At 31.0% G+C, this 18,733-nt stretch overlaps 1 long non-coding RNA gene across 1 annotated transcript in view; it reads left to right on the top strand.

Moving 5' to 3' along the window:
* The first annotated feature begins 8,692 nt into the window (after positions 1 to 8,692).
* The window catches only part of LOC115889703, a 126,534-nt gene continuing 116,493 nt past the window's right edge, over positions 8,693 to 18,733 (top strand). Inside the window, exon 1 of the long non-coding RNA XR_004051491.1 lies at positions 8,693 to 8,836. This is a non-coding gene — a long non-coding RNA (uncharacterized LOC115889703). The remainder of the gene's footprint in view (positions 8,837 to 18,733) is intronic.

Raw genomic sequence — 18,733 nt, 5'->3', positions numbered from 1 at the left:
TGCAATGTGCTTAATGAAAACTAACAATTTGAAAAATACAAACAAATAAAATAAAATATTTTGGACAATTTTTTAACAGGTGTTTGTAGTATCCTTGCAGTGATTTTTTAGGAATTTAAAAATTCACAAATTCCACTTTTACGCTTCGGAAGGGTTGAAAGTGCGTGCGGAGTGCGTAAAGAAGACTAACAAGTTGAAAAAGGCAAACAAAGTGAGCTTTTATAATTTTAAAAGTTACTCCCAACCCCATATAGCAATATTTTAACATTTCTAGTGCTTCATTACTTAAATCAAAGGATATATAAGGGATGAAAACAACATAATATATAAAAAATATTTTTTTCTAAAATAATTAATAGGTAGATGTTTATAAGTATGCTGAATACCTGATTCTTTGACATCCTTACAAATACCTAGAAAATTGACATATCTTTTATTACTGATATATGATAGGGGTTAGTATTAGAGGGTTAAAAAAATGAAACATCAAACAAAACTAGTTTTTAAAAATTGCTAATACATCAGTAGAATAATAATTTAATTTTGTTTAAAGAAATAAACTGTTTAACTTTGATTCTAAAGGGTTTGTTGAAACAAAGAGTTTGAAAGGGCTGTTGTTCATATTTTTGTATTTCTTTATATACCTAATGCATGTTTGTTTCTGAAGCATGAATTAATTTATAGTAATATAGTTACTAACTACATTCAGTTTCGGTTTAAAAATACGGTTTACCACACGAGTTTTTGAATTTTTTACATATTTAAGTTTCAACTTACATGAGTTTTTTTGGTCATACTGTATTTAGATTGAAAGGAGCAATTTTGGTTCAATAAATATATACCTTAATTATTTAAAAGTGTTGATGTAGAAAGATGATTTATCAAAAGTGTGAAGTCATTCATCAACATCGAGGGGCAAACCGCTGCCAAAAATCGTGTACAATAAATACCAATTTTGGGAAAAAAGTACCAAAAATACTAAATTATTTCCAAAAAAATACCAAATTAGAACCAAAAATACCAAATTAGTACCAAAGTCTCTCTTAAGCAACATGTTTAAAAATTTGTTTGCTGGCATTGATTCTGGCCTCGATTCTAGCTTATTTTCATCAGGTTCATTCTCGGGTTCATCGTTTCTTTAAGAGTTTTCGATATTTCTCCATTTTCCTTAAGAGTAGAATTTATTTTCTCTAATATCGAAATAAAGTTGGTTATAAGATTTTGATTATACTGAAACTTTTCAATTTTTCTTTTATTCCTTTGCGAGCGGCTGTATTTTGTAGACTTACAAATTGGAATTATTGTTTGTTGACGGTAAGATTGAAGTGGCAGCTGATAATAGTAGTAAAGAGGTAACATCGGGGAGATAATTATTATTGCTTGTCGATGGCATGGCTCGTTTAGTTGGGGGGGGTAATTACGCAGTCTAGTATTTTTACATTAGGATTTCTTTGATTACAGGGAGCTTCACATATTAGATTAGGGGGTACAATTTTGCTACATGAGGGTTTGCATGCCTCTGTAATTTCCTCGGTATTTTCCGTAGAAGGCTTTTTAGAAATGAAGTTATTTTTGGTTGTGCCTCAGAGGTATTTGAAGAATTATTGCTTACCTCTGATTTAACGTCGGATTTAACACTGCGATTATTACTAATTTTTGGTATAAATAATTTATTTGTTATATCAAAATGCTTTATCAAGTGTTTTTGAAAATTTGAGCTTACCCAGCGTGCCTTTGTAACTCTTTTGTTTTCGTGGTTTCTGTAAAAGGATGATACTTTATTTGTAAAGTTACTTGCTTTTTACAAAAGCAGGTTATTTTGCATATTAAAGTCGATCCCGAAATCGAATTTGTCTCGAAGTTTGCAGTAGAATTTGGAAGTAAAATTGATGTGCTAAAAGTAATGTTATTAAACAGACTATTGCAGTTTAGAGTGCTCCAGATTTCATCACCAATTTTTGAATTTAACCATTGCTTTAGTATTTTAGAAACTATATTATTTTCTTGGGTATAATCAGTGTCCAAAACATGTAGAGTGGTATCTTCTGAAAGACTTCCAGAACTAAACGATTTTGTCAAAGCACCTTTAGATTCCAGATATTTTTCAGTATTAGCTTTAGATGTATTTGGGGCTAGAAATATAGATATTTTTCAGTATTAGATTTAGATACAAATGGGCTAGAAATGATGCAATCAGCTTCCCAGCCGTCGTCGCCACGTGCGTCTAATCCAGCGTTGCCAGATGTACAACAAAATACCTGTTTAATACCAGTTTAATACCAAATAAAACCAGTTTATTACCAAATCATACCAGTTTATTACCGAATAATACAAAATTAGTTTCAAAAATACCAAATTAGTACCAAAAATACCAGTATTACCAAAGTGCTTGTACAATAAATACCACCAGCGGTTTGCCCCTCGATCAACATTTACATATTTTTAAAATATTTTTAATAAATATATGCATAATATATTTTTTAACAGTTTTTATACCATAATATTAAAATTCAATAGATTTTAATTCTAGAACAAAAATAATTTTTAAATATCACGTTTATCCTATAAAGTTTTTAATATGTAAGTTTGTTTAACAATAATCCTAGAAAGTTAAAATATTCCCTACGTTACAAAGCCACTGTTATTCAATTATAAATATTCAATACATTCAGATTTTTAAAAACGATATCGATGTGCCGAAATTATTAATGACTGATAGGTCATATTTGTTTCTGATTAAAATATTTGTTAGTAATTTTAACATTGTAAAAAATATTGCGAAAGACTATAGCTAACACTATCTTTTGGAAACCATTTGAATTTGGAGATTTGCTCTTATAGAAAACCAGACTAAAGCTATTTAGGGAATACAGTGGTTTGTTAAAGGGGATGTATGATAATGTCGGAAGGTCGATTTGGTTTGGTTCATAGACTTAAAATAAAATTTTATTTTAAGTCTATGGTTTGGGTTGTTTCTTAAAGGGGGATGTATGATAATGTAGGAAGGTTGAAAAATATACTTTAAACTAAAAAGAAAAATAAGTAAATTTTTTACTTCATATCTTTAAAAGATACTCGTATATTGTAGGTACCACATACTCATCATCGTCATCACTCTCAGCTTATTCAACCATTTCCAATTATCGTGTAGCCTGGCCTCACATATTATTATATTAGATGTATCTTTGTAGTTGGGCTCATTGTTGTCTATTGTTGGCTATACGGGCCCAAGTTGTCCCTGCTAATTTTATGATATCATGGACCCTTTACAGGTTTGGTTGTCTTCTAGGTCTCTTAATTTCACCATGGCTGTAGTTTTTTTGATCCATCTGTTGTCCGTCTTTTTAGGTGTCCTGCCCATGGCCACTTGAGGGATTTGATTCTGTTGATGACATCTAGTATTTGGGTCTTTTGTCGTATCCACTCTATTCTTTTACGGCCTTTCCTGATTATTCTCAGAATATTTCGTTCCATTGAGCGTTGTGCCACCTGCATTTTGCTTATAATGTCCGTTTTAAGTATCCAGGTTTCGCATACATAGGTCATGTAGTAGATATATCTACTACATGACCTATGTATGCACTGTAAAAAATCAGCCTGAGTGAACACATATTTCTCAGGGAGTGAATTTTTTGAGTGAAATAATTGAGTACATTTTTATCTAAAATAGAGTAAATTCATCATTTTACTCAAATATGATCTCTATTTAATCAATAGCTATTGAATAAGCTCATGTTCGAGTTATAACCCCTATCTTTGAGTAATGGAATAGAAAAATTCACTTAAAAACTCATGTTATGTTTTACACAATAAAAATTTGAGTGAAATCACCCAGTTTAGAGTATTTTCGCTCATTACTAATCATACGTCATACGCGCTTCTTCGATACCGAATAAGCTATTTCCCTGTTCCTCAGTTTTTAATTATCTGTTCGAGTCGTAGGTTGTCTTGTTCCTTCGAAGGTGCCCAGGTTACAAGTCCATAGTGTATGTGTGTGTGATGTAAAGTGTGACAGTGGCCGCGTGGCGTGGTGAAGCGAATACGAACTCATAACTCCTAAATATGTTTTATGTTAAGAACATTTTTTTTCACATCGCAGAAATCCGCCTAACATATATTCAAATTCGACTGCGTCTACTGATTGCCGCAATGCTCGGATGTTTCCTGGACTAATTAGCGTAGCGAAAATCTAGGTACTTTCCCTCAATCTGGAACTGGGAACTGGAACATTTGGCAGAATAACATTTTTTTTTAATTTTCAGGAGGAAAAGTATCTGGATTTTCCGGAGGATTTTCGTTATTAAAAGTTAGTTTAGAAATTAGAAATATTCGAGAATGTTGGTAGCCGAGCTGACGAATGCTCTTAATAAAGCGGATTTTTGCGATGTGATGCAACTTTTCTAGACATCTAGCTTAAAAAGTTCCTGTATTTTTTCCAAAAAGAGTTGAAAACTTTTTAAAATGTTTTTGATATTATAATAATAGTGTTATATTTGGTTTTATTTGTTTTTTTGTCAAATAAAAATGACAAATAAAAATATTTTTGAAGGTTCTACAGTTTTTTATTTGGTTTGTTAAAAAAAACGAAATATTCTAAATGATTTTTTTAAAAGCTATGTAAGCTAACTTGTTATTTTATTACAAGTGACCAGATGCCTCCCAAAAGTGAATTTTAGGAAATGGACATGTTCGAGACCATGTCCTAAACTGAAACTTACCTTTGAAAGGCACCTGCCCACCTGTTATAAAATAACAAGTTAGCTTACATATAGCTTTTAAAAAAATAATTTAGAATATATTTCTCAATACTGAGTGAAATTAATACTCAGATATGAGTACTAATCGAGTTAAGTGTAACACAAATTTGAGTAAAAGTCACTCAATAAAAGGTGTCTTGAACTCAACACTTAGTGAGTTCACTCATTTTAAAGTGAATAAATTATCAAAATCGATCAAAATCCTACTCAAGGTAAACAATAATGAGTAAAAAGGAGTCTTTCGTCTAATCTCGATTGAGTGAAAACACTCAGTGCTTTTCACTCTGAGAATTGAAGATTCACTCGGTTCTGTAGAGTGGAAATTTCACTCAATCGGGTGTGGACAGAAATTGAGAAAGTATTGAGTGAAATCTGAGTGAAATTTCACTCATTTTTTTTTACAGTGTGTGTATACACATTGGTCGAATGTTTTCTTCTTTAGATAAAGCGGCATTCTAGATTTGAACTTTTAACTTAGTTCTTCTCTTGATTTTATTGACAATTAGGACTATGTCATCAGCGAATCTTAGATATTAGCATATTCTCCATCTATTTTAATCCTTTGTTGGTTACCTGTGACCGCATTCTATTTGTAAGGAATTGTAGTTTTATATTGATATGCTTTAGATAAATAATATTACAATAATTGTTATGAATTGGGGGACTTTGTGTATTAAATTGTATACCTAACTATTAGTTACTACATATTATAATAATCAGTCAAGTTAGTATCTTCAGAATAACCTCAACGAAAAAATAGTAAGAAAACAAATTATAACGGTTGTTTTTAGTCATAATCCGGTTACTGAGGGCTTTTGGCTTTAAACCTGATTATGGTTCTAAAAAAATGGTTCTGTGGTTTTGGTTTACCGTGATATGGGGAAATTTATTAGAATTTTGATTTAAAAAGGGTGATGAAGAATGGAAATGTTATCATAGATGACCTGGTCTCTAACAGATAACAAAATAACTGATCAAAAAGTAGTCGAAAGTCGGTGAGTCTGTAATGTAATTGTAGGTGATTTTTTAGAAAATATCAGTTGATGGAGCGCTGTAATTTGTCCAATATTCGAAAAATATTATAAAACTTTGGCGTATCTTATGTCCCAATAAAAGGCATCTAATAAACCAAAAAAAAAATATATTGTATAGCATTTATAATGACAATAATGTAGTATATACTTAGTTCTTTCCCTGCGAAGTCTGCACAATACTAACTTAACACGTATTTGAGAATAAGAGTTTACAAAGCATGGTTTCTCTCCTTTCGGTTAATAAGTGAGATACTTTCAAAAATGAACCAATTTGAGAAAAATACTTAATATAGCGTTTAAAATTATAAAGGGTACTAAAAAAGTCAAAAAATTCTGCGAGAAAGGGACGGTTTTTTGAACACACCATGAAAATGAGTTATTAACAAATTTGAGTGTAATTGAAAGGTTTGAAATTTATTAGATTATAAGCCCTGCAGAAACAAATATGCCGAAAACTGTAAAATGGTTTCTTTAATTATCTAAATCTCCCTATTTTATGTAAGTATATGTTCCTTAAGTATAAAATTTAAAGAAGATTCATAAAAGAGGGTGGTTTCAATCAAAATGAGGTCACCGAAAGCTTTTGGGTTAAAACCTGATATTTTAGACTATATTGCAAATATTTTTTACTAAAAAAGGCTCTTTACGGTTTCATTTAATGTAATATGATGAAATAATGTATAATTTTGAGTTAAAAAGAGTGACATAAAATGAAATCGGAACAAGTTTAGGTATAATCACAGACTAACTTAACTGAAAGATAAAAGGCCAATATAATCCTAATTTAGTAATTAATTTTTACTCTACTAAGTCTGGAAAATTCTAATTTAATTCCTAAGGGTTGATAAATAAGGTCAACTTCTTGTTTGAGATATAAAACAGCTCATAAAAGATTTCAGAAATGCACCAATTTCGAAACGAATACTTAAAATAATGTTCAAAATGATTAATGATACCAAAAGTGTATAGGGCTAAGTTTAGGGGTTTTTGGGGTAAGAGTTTTAGGCCTTAAAGGTTCATAAACATCTAATACTAAACCTATTGAGAGCAAATTTGGGGATAATTGTAAGAAAAAAACCGACATTTCTAATTTCTTTGCCATTTATTGTAATTGCACTTTATTTAAGAGAGTTTTTTTAAAGACCTGTTGAAACAAATATGCCGAGAACTGTTTAAAACGATAATTTTGAATATATTTAAGCTTTAGTATATGAAATATAGGTTTGTTTAGAAGAAACTAGACGGAAGAAAAAAATAGAATTTACAAAGGGGGTGTTTTTTTACAAATATAAGACCACTGAGCGCTTTTGACTAGAAACTTAATTTTTAGACCATATTGCAAATATTTGTAATTAAAAAAGGTTCTTTGGGCTTTAATTTAGCGGAATATGATGAAATTTTGCATAATTTCGAGTTAAACAAGGTGATTAAATGTGAAAACGTCATCATTGGTGACGTGGTCTGGCACAGATTAAAATTGTGTATGTTTGGATCGGGATGTTTTTCTCGTAATTTTCAGAGATTTGGGGGAAAATATGTATAGATAAAAGGTGGAAATTTGTCAAATGTTTAATAAGTATATAATCTAATACAAGGCATTTAATAAACCAAAAAACCTTTAATGTATAGTATATTTATAAAACAGTATAGAATAATTAAGTTTATAGCAGTAGACATTAGTATAATTAATTTCTACTCTACTAAGTCTGCAAAACGCTAATTTAACCCGTATTATATGGTAAGGGTTGATGAATAAGGTCAACTTTTGGTTTCAGATAAAAACAGCTCATAAAAGCTTTCAGAAATTCACCAATTTTAAGGAAATACTTAAAATAGTGTTTAGAATGATTAATGACACCAAAAAAGTCAGAAATCCCTATCAGAAAAGGTCTGTTTTTGGAAACAAACCCTAAATATCAGTTTTAGGCCTAACTGTTCATAACAATCTAAGACTAAACCTATCGAGAACAAATTTAGGTATAATTGAAAGATAAAAAGCCAATAATTCTAATTTCTTTGCCATTTATAGTAATTATCCTTTATTTAAGGGTGTTTTTGCAAAGACCTGTAAAAAGAAATATGCCGAGAACTGTCTAAAAGGGTAATTTTAATTATCTTATCTTTAATATATGATGTACAGGTTTGTTTAGAATAAATTAGACGAAAAACATTTAGAAAATTTACAAAAGGGGGTGGCTTTTATCAAAATGAGGTCACCGAGCGCTTTTGACTTAAAACCTGATTTTTTAGATGATATTGTAATTGTTTTTTGTTGAAAAAGGTTCTTTGGGGTTTGATTTAACGTAATCTGACGAAATTTTGCTTAATTTTGGGTTAAAAAGGGTGATAAAAAATGAAAACGTCATCATAGGTGACGTGGTCTGGCACCGATCGTAACTTGAGTGATAAAAATATGTTTTTTTGAGTCGGCAGGACTGTAATGTTGTTCTAGGTGATTTTTTAGAAAATCCTAATACATAAAGGGTGGTATATTGCGAAAAATGGGTAAAATATCCGGCAAAATGCGCATTTAAAATCGAATCGGCGAACCGCGGCCATTTTGTTGGACGGTTCCTCTCACGTCGCCCGGCCGCCGACTTTGCCGTCTGCTTTGCGAATTTTCGCCCATTTTTCGCCACCAAATTCCATCTTTAGTGCCATGGAAATTTCGCCAAGGGTTCGTCCAACGACTCACGTGGCTTTCGGGCGGTTTGCCACCCGGTTTAGGGGCGAAATCACCCCGTTTGCCCGATCTCCCCACTCGCAGGACGGGCCGATTCCGTTGTGCGCTTGTGTGCTGACGTAAGGCCGACGTAGTTCCGTCTCGTTTCCACTCGCAGGATTCGCGCATCGCACATTCCGTACCCGTTCTCGGTTGGTTACTATGTAAGAAAACAGTAGGCAATATCGTTCTAGTCGCTGTCAAAACGGTTTCGCGTGAGCTTGCGGTCGTTCGCAAAGTCCGATATTTTCTGTGTCGTCGCATTTTTTACTCGATGGATTTTTGCACTTTTTTCCTGCACGAAAACCCACCGCGAAATATCCGTAAGTTATTTTTATTGTCTTTAAACCTATTTTTTATATTTCTCAATATTCCTCGTGTTTAGTTACTAAATCACTTTCTCATAATCCTCTCTCAAAAATATATTAATAATCCATTCAGAAAAAATCAAGGTATTTGAAATATATATATTTAAGTAGATGAATATATCTATACATAACACGTTGCCAAATCAAGAAGGTCTACAAACGCTGGCCGACTGGAATCTAATTGTAATTTTTATGTGGGGGGACGTATAGTATGTCTAGTCTATGGAGGCTCCCTAAAGGAGAAGTCAAACAGCCGAAATATTTTACACAGTCATTGGTGAATTTTTTTAAATTCGGTTGCCTAGCAGACGAGACTTGTGTGTGTGTGTGTGTGTTTTAAAAGCGAAATATATCGGTCCCTCTCTGCATATATAACAAACTTTGTCAAATCCACGACAGTCACACACGGTCGGCTTATACGTGTGTTATGTACTGCGTGCTTATGTAACGGATGTCTGTCGTCTCACTCGATGCTATACATGTTTAAGTTTTATTTGCATGACTTATCTTTCTTTTCGGAATATATGAATTCGGGCTGGTTTTAGGATAAAGACATCTCCGCGACCTTATGATACTGGAATATTTTAATTTTTTACGATATAGATAGAAATTTAGGATGTTCTAAAGTTTTTATTTCAATTTTTATTTTCGAAATCATTCACGATTTTTTTACTTTACCCTGATTGTTTAATGTAATTTATTTAATCTATTACAAATTATCTTAATTAAGTTATTTCTTAGAAATCAATCCTTGAAGTAATGCCTCTTTAAATTTACTAAATTTTGTAACATTTTTGAAAGTTTATCATTGAAAGAAGTTGATTTTTTTAAAAGTTATTCAGTTTCTTTTGTGACATTGGATTAATCAAGTTGTAATAAAGTTATCTATTAAGCATTTGATTTTTGGTATTTTTGTCGAATTCAATTAGAAAGTGATGATTTTAGATAAAATTTTATCTATAAAAATTTGAAAATTTTGTTAATGAAAACTTATACAAAAGCCCAAAGCTTTCGTTGAAAGGTTTAATTTTTCTTCCAACATATGGAATTAAGTACAAGGTTTTGATTGCTTTTTGAAATTTCTCAAAAAATACATTTTTTTCGAATTGTGATGCGTAAAAAAGGTCATCCAACTCGTTTAATGACATAAATAAATCAAATCACGAATTACATTAAGAGACGAATTACAAGTTGCCATAAAGCGATATATCTTTTTGCAGCATTTTTGTTGAAACAAAATGAGAAAATTTAGATTTTAGATAAAATTTCATTTTTGAAAATATTTTCATTTGAAATTTCAAAAGGTCACTAAACTTTTTTAATAACACTAAATAAATCAAATCGCCAATAACATTAAAAGACCAATTACAAGCTGTTATAAAATGATATACCTATTTGCAGAGACATTTCATATTGCAGCATTTTTGTTGAAACGAAATGACAAAATTTAGGTTTTAGATAAAATTTAAATTCTGAAAATTTTTGAAAATCTTTTCAATGGAAATTTTAAAAGGTCACTAAACTTTTTAATGACACTAAATAAATCAAATCGCCAATAACATTAAAAGACGAATTACAAGCTGTTATAAAATGATATACCTATTTGCAGAGACATTTCATATTGCAGCATTTTTGTTGAAACGAAATGACAAAATTTAGATTTTAGATAAAATTTCATTTTTGAAAATTTTTGAAAATCTTTTCAATGGAAATTTCAAAAGGTCACTAAACTTTTTAATGACACTAAATAAATCAAATCGCCAATAACATTAAAAGACGAATTACAAGCTGTTATAAAATGATATACCTATTTGCAGAGACATTTCATATTGCAGCATTTTTGTTGAAACGAAATGACAAAATTTAGATTTTAGATAAAATTTCATTTTTGAAAGTTTTTGAAAATCTTTTCAATGGAAATTTCAAAAGGTTATTAAACTTTTTTGATGACACTAAATAAATCAAATCGCCAATAACATTAAAAGATGAATTACAAGCTGTTATAAAATGATATACCTACTTGCAGAGATATTTCATATTGCAGCATTTTTGTTGAAACCAAATGAAAAAAATTAGGTTTAGGTAATATTTCAATTTTGAGAATTTTTGAAAATCTTCAATGGAAATTTCAAAAGGTCATTAAACTTTTTTAATGACACTAAATAAATCAAATCGCCAATTACATTAAAAGACGAATTAAATGCTGACATAAAAAATACTCCATTATACAATACCAAATATGTATTGTATAAGCATTTCAGATGAAACGAAATGAAAAAATGTTGATTTTAGATAAAATTTCATCCTTGAAACTTATGAAATTGGTAATGGATAATGTAATTTTTTCGCAATATACGTTATCAAGTTGTTTTTTTAATAGATTTATCTCCAGTTAATAGTGAAACATAAAATTAACTTATTCATCTGATTTACTGTCCAATGATGTTTTTAAATCTTCTAGAATTAAATATAATAAATTTTGGTTTACTTAATTTTAAATCTCAGTAATGAAATATGGTTTAAGTGTAATATTGTGTTTAAATATTCTGAAAATTTCATTGGTTGATTACTTACCTATCTAATTTAATCGTGATAAGATAACTTCAATTATTTTTTACCAGTTTTAAAACTGCAAGATTTGTCTTCTTGACAAATGTTTGTAACAAGCGAACATGTCATATAGATATCGTAGGAACCTTTCCTGTATATAATATTAATCTCCCCATATTATCGTATTGTAGTCTGCCCCTATCTTCAGGGATTAACTTCATGATATTAAATCTGTTTGAATTAATCTAATAGCACATCATTTATTTCAATTTAATCCACTATGCATTATCCGAATCAAATATATTTTGTAGTTGACTTAATCTAGTGTAAATTGACCATTGAACCATAAATGGTTTTGAGAAAATCAAAATAATTAAAAAACCTGAGTGAATATATATGAGCATTTACAATCTTCAAAGACACTCGTTTTTTGAAGCAAAATATACAACTTCTTTCATATACTAGAATAAATAACCTCATTTTCATTTTGCCATTGAAGTTATTGAAGTCATTTTCGTTTAAGTATAATTCTAATTCTGTCCAGGTGATATATTATTGAAGCAAAAACAAGTAATTTAATACTACTTACTTTTTGGACTGGCATAAAATTAGAGATAAATATTTTAAGTCAACTTCTTCTTTTTGCTGCCATCGATAATCTGGAAGGTAGTAACATCTTTGTTTACTAGGACGTTGTCCTCAGGCACATAATGGTCTACATTCTTAGGGAGTGTCTATATCGACTCTTCCGATATATTCGGCTCACCCGGCCTCTAAATGGCGTGAATGAACAGTGCGCTTGATAGTTCTCACTTTTATTTCTAATCAACAGGACCATTAAGTTCTTCAGACGTTTATCCGTCCAAATACCCACATCGTTTAACGTCGCTTAACTTCAGTGAAGAATGAGGACTATTTTCATACCAAAAATAGTGAATTAGCATACTAGAAACACTACGTTTCAAACATTGGTTTGTGTCCCTTGGTCAATCGAAACAAAAATTAAAAGAAAATAAAAAATCGTAAGGATTATACTTGTAGACTGTTTAACGAGAGGATACTGGACAGTGACAGTTCTGTCTGATATTTTAATTCACATATAGATTGTACTTTTGTTATTTTTTGGATGTCGTCTGTAGAAATATTTTAAAAAACTCCTTGGACCCACTTTGGTATAATTGCAAATTTAGAAAAAAATTGAGTCCTGGCATCACCTCTGCTGATTTTTAACAAAGCACTATTCAAGGTGCTTAAGGAGGAAGGTTCCATCAGTGCGTTATGCCAGTAGTATATGGTGCAGACACACACTGACGAAAAAGTCCATGGAAAAAAATCGTGTAGCCCAACGAGCTATGGAAAGAGCAATGCTTGGTATATCTCTAAGAGATTTCTAAGATACCCAATACAGTTATAAAACCGCAGCAGCCGTACATGAATAACAGATACTATATATCTGCCAAAAAAACTCAAATTGAACTATGCTGGACATACTGCCAGAAGAACAGACGATAGATGGACCAAGCTAATACTAGAATGACGGCCAAGACAGGATATCCTCAGAAGCAGAGACAGACCTCCGACAAGATGGTCAGATGACTTAAAGAAATTTACAGGAAACTGGATCCAAGTGGCACACGATCGAGAAGAGTGGAAAGATTTATGGGAGGCAGCAATCCAGCAGTGGACACTTCAGGCGGGTTGATGATGACGACTATTCAGTGGTCAAGGAATACGTAAGAATTGCAGATGATAAAATTCTACAAAAAATGCTACGATATCAACCTCCAGGAAGGAGAAGTATTGGAGCCTAATCAATAACAGCAACATAATCATTAAAAACGAAAAATTCGATTACGTTTATATGCAATTTCGGCGAGACTCCCTCCCCCTAAAAAAGTCTGCTGCCTTACTACAAAAGTACATATTTTCAGAACACTTAATACCTCTAGTATCCCAGAAATAACAATGTAAAAGTCAAAATAATCCTTTTCGTCACACCAAAACAGGAGGAGATGGAAGTAAACGGATGCTATATTTGGATTCAGGGGGAAATAAAAAATTCAGTTTATTATTTAACAGTTATTATTGATTGTCTGAACTAATTCAGTGAACATTTTTCAAACTTCAATAGCATAGAGATATCTAATAATTTAATAAACTTATTTTCGTAAAATACTCATATTGTATTCATTTAAGTCATTCTAAATCAATTAAAATGGCATATTTTTCTAGGCATTAATGAAAACACCAAATAATTCATTAATTTGGAGCATTGAAGCCTTTGTCAAGCCTTTATCTGTTTGGGTCGGTCGTTGACCCAGTGACGGAACCTTCACCATAATTTTGATACGGCCAGACGCTAGAAAGTATTTCTCTCTCCTTTCCCAGTCTGCTTCTGGTACATTCATAAAGAATTCGAGGGAATTTTGATAGGCAATTTAGATCCGTTAGATGAGAATTTCGATTTTTTGCAACAACATTCTATTTTTTCTCATTCTCGAGCTCTCGCTGTTCCGATTCGTTCTTTCTCTCTGACATATACAAACAGTAATTAACCTCGATATTATTAGAAACAGTTAAAAAATCAATTAATGTAAAATTTATTTTATTATTGAAACTTCTATCGTTTACTATCTTTACTAGAGGTAATAGGGAAAAAATAATTCACTATATAGTTATCATTTCTCCCATACATCGAGCATAGAGCTTCAATAAATGCTCTCAAGCGAGTTCGGTTGTTTGCAATTGATTTAACATTTTGCGATTTTGCCATGATCAGTTTAGTACTTTGATCTCCTTTTTAATTGGTTTTTACCATGCGTATCTTGGAAGACCAGTCCAGGATGACTACTGTCTTGTTTGTTCCACTCAATAGCAGCGATATTGTTGCCGCTTCGCTTTAGTGTGTGGCCAATCCACCTCTACTTCCTCAGTTTGATCTCTTTTTTACCTGCCACTGATTAGGTAAGGTTCATAAATTTTTCTGATAGTGTTTGGCTAGAATATCCCTACAATTTTTCTCAGTCAGCAGTTTATACTTGGAGTTCGTTAATTAATGGCAGTGTAATTTTTCACGTCTCTGCACCACTCATCAATACTGAATCATCTCTCTGAAATGTACTTTTTACTAAGGCTTTAGTAGAGATGTAGAGAGAACTAGTAAATGATATAACAGTGGAAGTAGTAGATGAATACCCATATAAAAGCTTTTGATATTACTACTCAGTAAAATAAGAATTTACTCCAGATATGGGTACAAATATGTGAGGGAGGCTACACCATAATTGGAAATGGTTGAATAAGCTGATGAATGATAGGTACAAAAGTCTGTGGAACGATATTCTTAAAATAACATAGAGGGATCACATGAGGATAGAGTATATAAATCAAAAGACCCATTTAACACACTTGAGTACAAAATGTAATGCCTTTATTGGAAATGGGTAGATCACACCTAGCGAGAAGAATTGACGAAAGATGAACCACCAAAATTAAACAGGGGTGTCTGAGAAACATAAAGACTAAAGAAAGAGACACCATAAACGAGGATAATAGGGTGACAGTAGAAAATAAACAGGGTCAAAATGACAAAGAAACACATGATTAACAATGACCATCGATAATAAAGTACCTGATACGAAAAAGTATGGATGATAATTACATTCGTTTTAACTAGGGCCGGTAGATCTCGATAAAAGAAACATATTTTCTCTTTACCGTTTTCAAATAAATCCAAAATAACTGAATTAGTAATACTTTGAGAATTTCCAAAAAAAATATTTTTTTCTAAAATTTTGAAAACCACTAGATCTTTTCTGGATTTTCTTTCTTGTAAATTTAATCTGCTATCTATATGCCATATTATCAAGAAATTATAATTTTTAACTGAAAACTAAAAAAATTTCCAAATAATTTATCAAAAAATTCTTAATTTTCAAAAAAAAAATTGCAAAAAAACTTATAAGGGTATTTCCGTGGTCGAAGTTAACTCCCCCTAAAAATATTTACACTTATTTAAGATTCACCCTGTATAGGTAGTTTGTAAAAAACTGAATTATATATTGTCCAGTTGCCACAAGCTTAGCTTCATATGTTAATAAATTAAAAATCCAGAACTTAGAGAAGCCATATAATTACTAGATAATGATTAATGATAATTAATTATTTATTTCACGGCAAAGAGAAAATTTTCATTCTTGCTTATCACAAAAGATAAAAAAAATCCAGATTAAAACATATTGACTGACATATCAGTTTAGTTAGAAGGATACTGAAAATTGTCACATGTTAATTACAGAGACAATTATCTTTTTCGAAGTCCGGTTCTGGTGAAAGTCTATCGATATTGTGAAAACTCGAACGGCAAAATATCAATCAAGCGTCCCAAAGGTTACTTAACACGTAAGATAACTGCTAATAATTGAAAGAAAAATTATTGTGCAAAAGCATTCTTTTAAAATTGCTACGGTAAATTTTGCATATATGGTTTAAGAGAAAGTGAAATTCTAAAAAAATGGACTATAAATGCCTATATTTACATACTTAACACTTGCAGTTTTTATTAGAGTATCTCACGATTTGTTGTATTATGAAAAGATACTTACTTTGAAAAAAAGTATCGATCACAAAATAAAACAAAGAGTCCACCACAATACGCAAAAAAACATTTTACCTACTTTTATACAGTGAACGCGCGTTTCGCTAACTATGTTATCATCATCAACAGATGATTAAAACTGTATCGTGTTAAGAAAGTAGTTTAATCATCTGCTGATGATGCTAACATGATTAGCGAAACGCGCGTTCAGTGTTTAAAAGTAAAGTATTTTGGTGTACTGTGGTGAATTATTGTTTTATTCTGCTGTTGTAACACCAAAGGTTCCAACCCCCTAACTGTAAAATTATCGATATCTATTTGTATTGATTCGAAAGATTTTAGACATTTTGTATAATGTTATAACCCATGGAATACAAGGTATGATCGATAGCGGCTCCAATTTCGTTCAGTTCGCGCATACCACCTGTGACGTCACTAGGAAAATGAGGAATAAATAAAAAATAAAGGAAGTTGACAGGAGATCTGCATTTTTTGGGGTTATGGTTAAGAATTGTTTATTTTTAAGACTTTTTAGTTCGTTTAATTTAATAATTACTAAAACCAGCAGTTCCAAAAAAATATATTTAAAAATAATAATTATCTATTAACATGGATTTGGACTTTGGACCATAATAGGGTAAGAATACTAAATTTATTTCTATATTCGGTACCTATAAAATTGTTTATTAGGTTTTTAGTTTGCGATGTTTATGGTAAATAATTTTCATGTTCATTACCTCTGATTTCACATGAGGACAGAGATGAGGATATATATGGATAAGTAACCACAAGAGGAATTGTTACATCATTTTGAAAAATGTTGGGAATTTTATTGTTTTCCATCGAAAAGTAGAAAATGCCAATGCAGATGAATGTATTGTAATTGTGATAGAAGTAATTCCAAGGGTGAAGTTTATTATAATTAGTGGAAGTAATTCCAAGGGTGAAGTTTATTATAATTAGTGACCTGTGCTTCTTTTTATATGTAGATGTTTCAGGTTTTGAGAATAAATTGGTTGAACGAAACCCAAAATTTAGAGGAAGTATTTGCATACCCAGAATATGCCCATCAAGGATTATATAGCTCAAATTTCCTTTAATGGTAGGCAATTATTCAATGCAAATTAAATTTTTAAGTGACTGAAATATTAAATAGTTTACAATATGGTATATCATTAAAAATATATTACTTTTAGGTACAATTAGGGCCCGATACATTTCAAAAAGTGGAATATTATTTTATATTAAATGAGGTATTGTACCAACAATCAATTTATATTAATACCGGAGATTAAAAATAACAGAATAAATAGTCTTTTTTTTATACTACAAAAATAAACTATAGAATACAACAGTATTTAAAAAAATAAATAAAAAGTTATGTCCCGGCCGAGATTCGAACTCCGGTCTCTCGCTTCCTAGCCCGACACCTTACGCACTGCTCCACAGTAACTTGCTTAGCGATAATTCAATGACGGTATATAAACAAAAAACAGGTTTATAACAATATCTTGACAATTTGAACTGGCGCGCGGAGCGTGCTGACCAATAGCGCCTGTTATCACCTGTGACGTAGCGACCAACCTGCGCAATATCATACCTTGTATTCTTTGTACCATGGTTATAACCAACTATTTTACATCGGTTTATCTCAAAAATAATATTAAGGAGTCAATGTGCAGATTCTGTCAATTCGTAGAAGAAACGCCAGAACACATTTGATGTCAATGTGACAGCCTGGCAAATGTGCGTTTCTTTGTATTAAGCAATGATAGGCCATTGACAAAGAGCTATATGTAGGGTTCAGTATGCAAGTTGTTAGACTTATTGAATAGGGTATAGCACTGGAGAATGTAACCTAGAGATGAGAAGAGGACCACAATACATCTGGAGAGGTCGCAGTCGAACAGGCCGATATCCATCTCAAATAGCTAATCTAAATCTTCAACCAAGACTCAAAATTAGTTGAATATGTTTTTTTCAATTTATTTTACAGGAAAAAAGAAATAAATGTTGAATGCGAAGAAAAGATAATATAATTACAAATATAATTCGTATAAAATTAAAAAGAAAAGAGTCGTATAAAATTAAAGAGAATTACAGTAATTAAAACAGATCTATATACTGTGACTGCAATTTCTTCTAATTACATATGTTTTAAAATTATTATTACATTCCTTTTTTAAAATTGCAAAAAGGGAGGCTTTTATTTTTCATGGGCCTGTTACAAAAACATTTACTGTCATTGGAGATTGGAGACTTATGAATAAGTATAACAAAATCTGGAGCATAATAAAGAGAGGAATTTATGAGTTTAGGCAAGTTAGATTGACATAAAATAAAGAGATAAAGTTCCTTGGTGAAATCTTCCTTGGTGTTAACGATCTTGTCATATTGTTTATAAAATCTTCAGTAGGTACTTTGGATTGATAATTTTATATTTTAAGTCTGATGATAATAAATCTCTATATTTTTTATTAAATTAAAAATAAAAGCCATTTATATAGAGGATTACAACCTATAGGGGAAATGAGTACATAAAAGTTGATCGAAAAGAGAAATTGAGAGATAATTCGTTACTCTTATTAATTATAATTAATAATGAATTAATCGATGTTCGAAACAAATCCTAGTATCTTAGAGTATCTTATCCAAGTATTTTATAGTGTCTAGAGATTATTTTATATGCTCCTTAATAATATAGA

This window comes from Sitophilus oryzae, unplaced genomic scaffold (genome assembly GCF_002938485.1).
Source record: "Sitophilus oryzae breed Bouriz unplaced genomic scaffold, Soryzae_2.0 scaffold_829_pilon_pilon, whole genome shotgun sequence".
Classification (NCBI taxonomy): domain Eukaryota; kingdom Metazoa; phylum Arthropoda; class Insecta; order Coleoptera; family Curculionidae; genus Sitophilus; species Sitophilus oryzae.
Note: the sequence above shows the minus strand (reverse complement) of the source record. Positions and strands in the feature narration are given on the sequence as shown.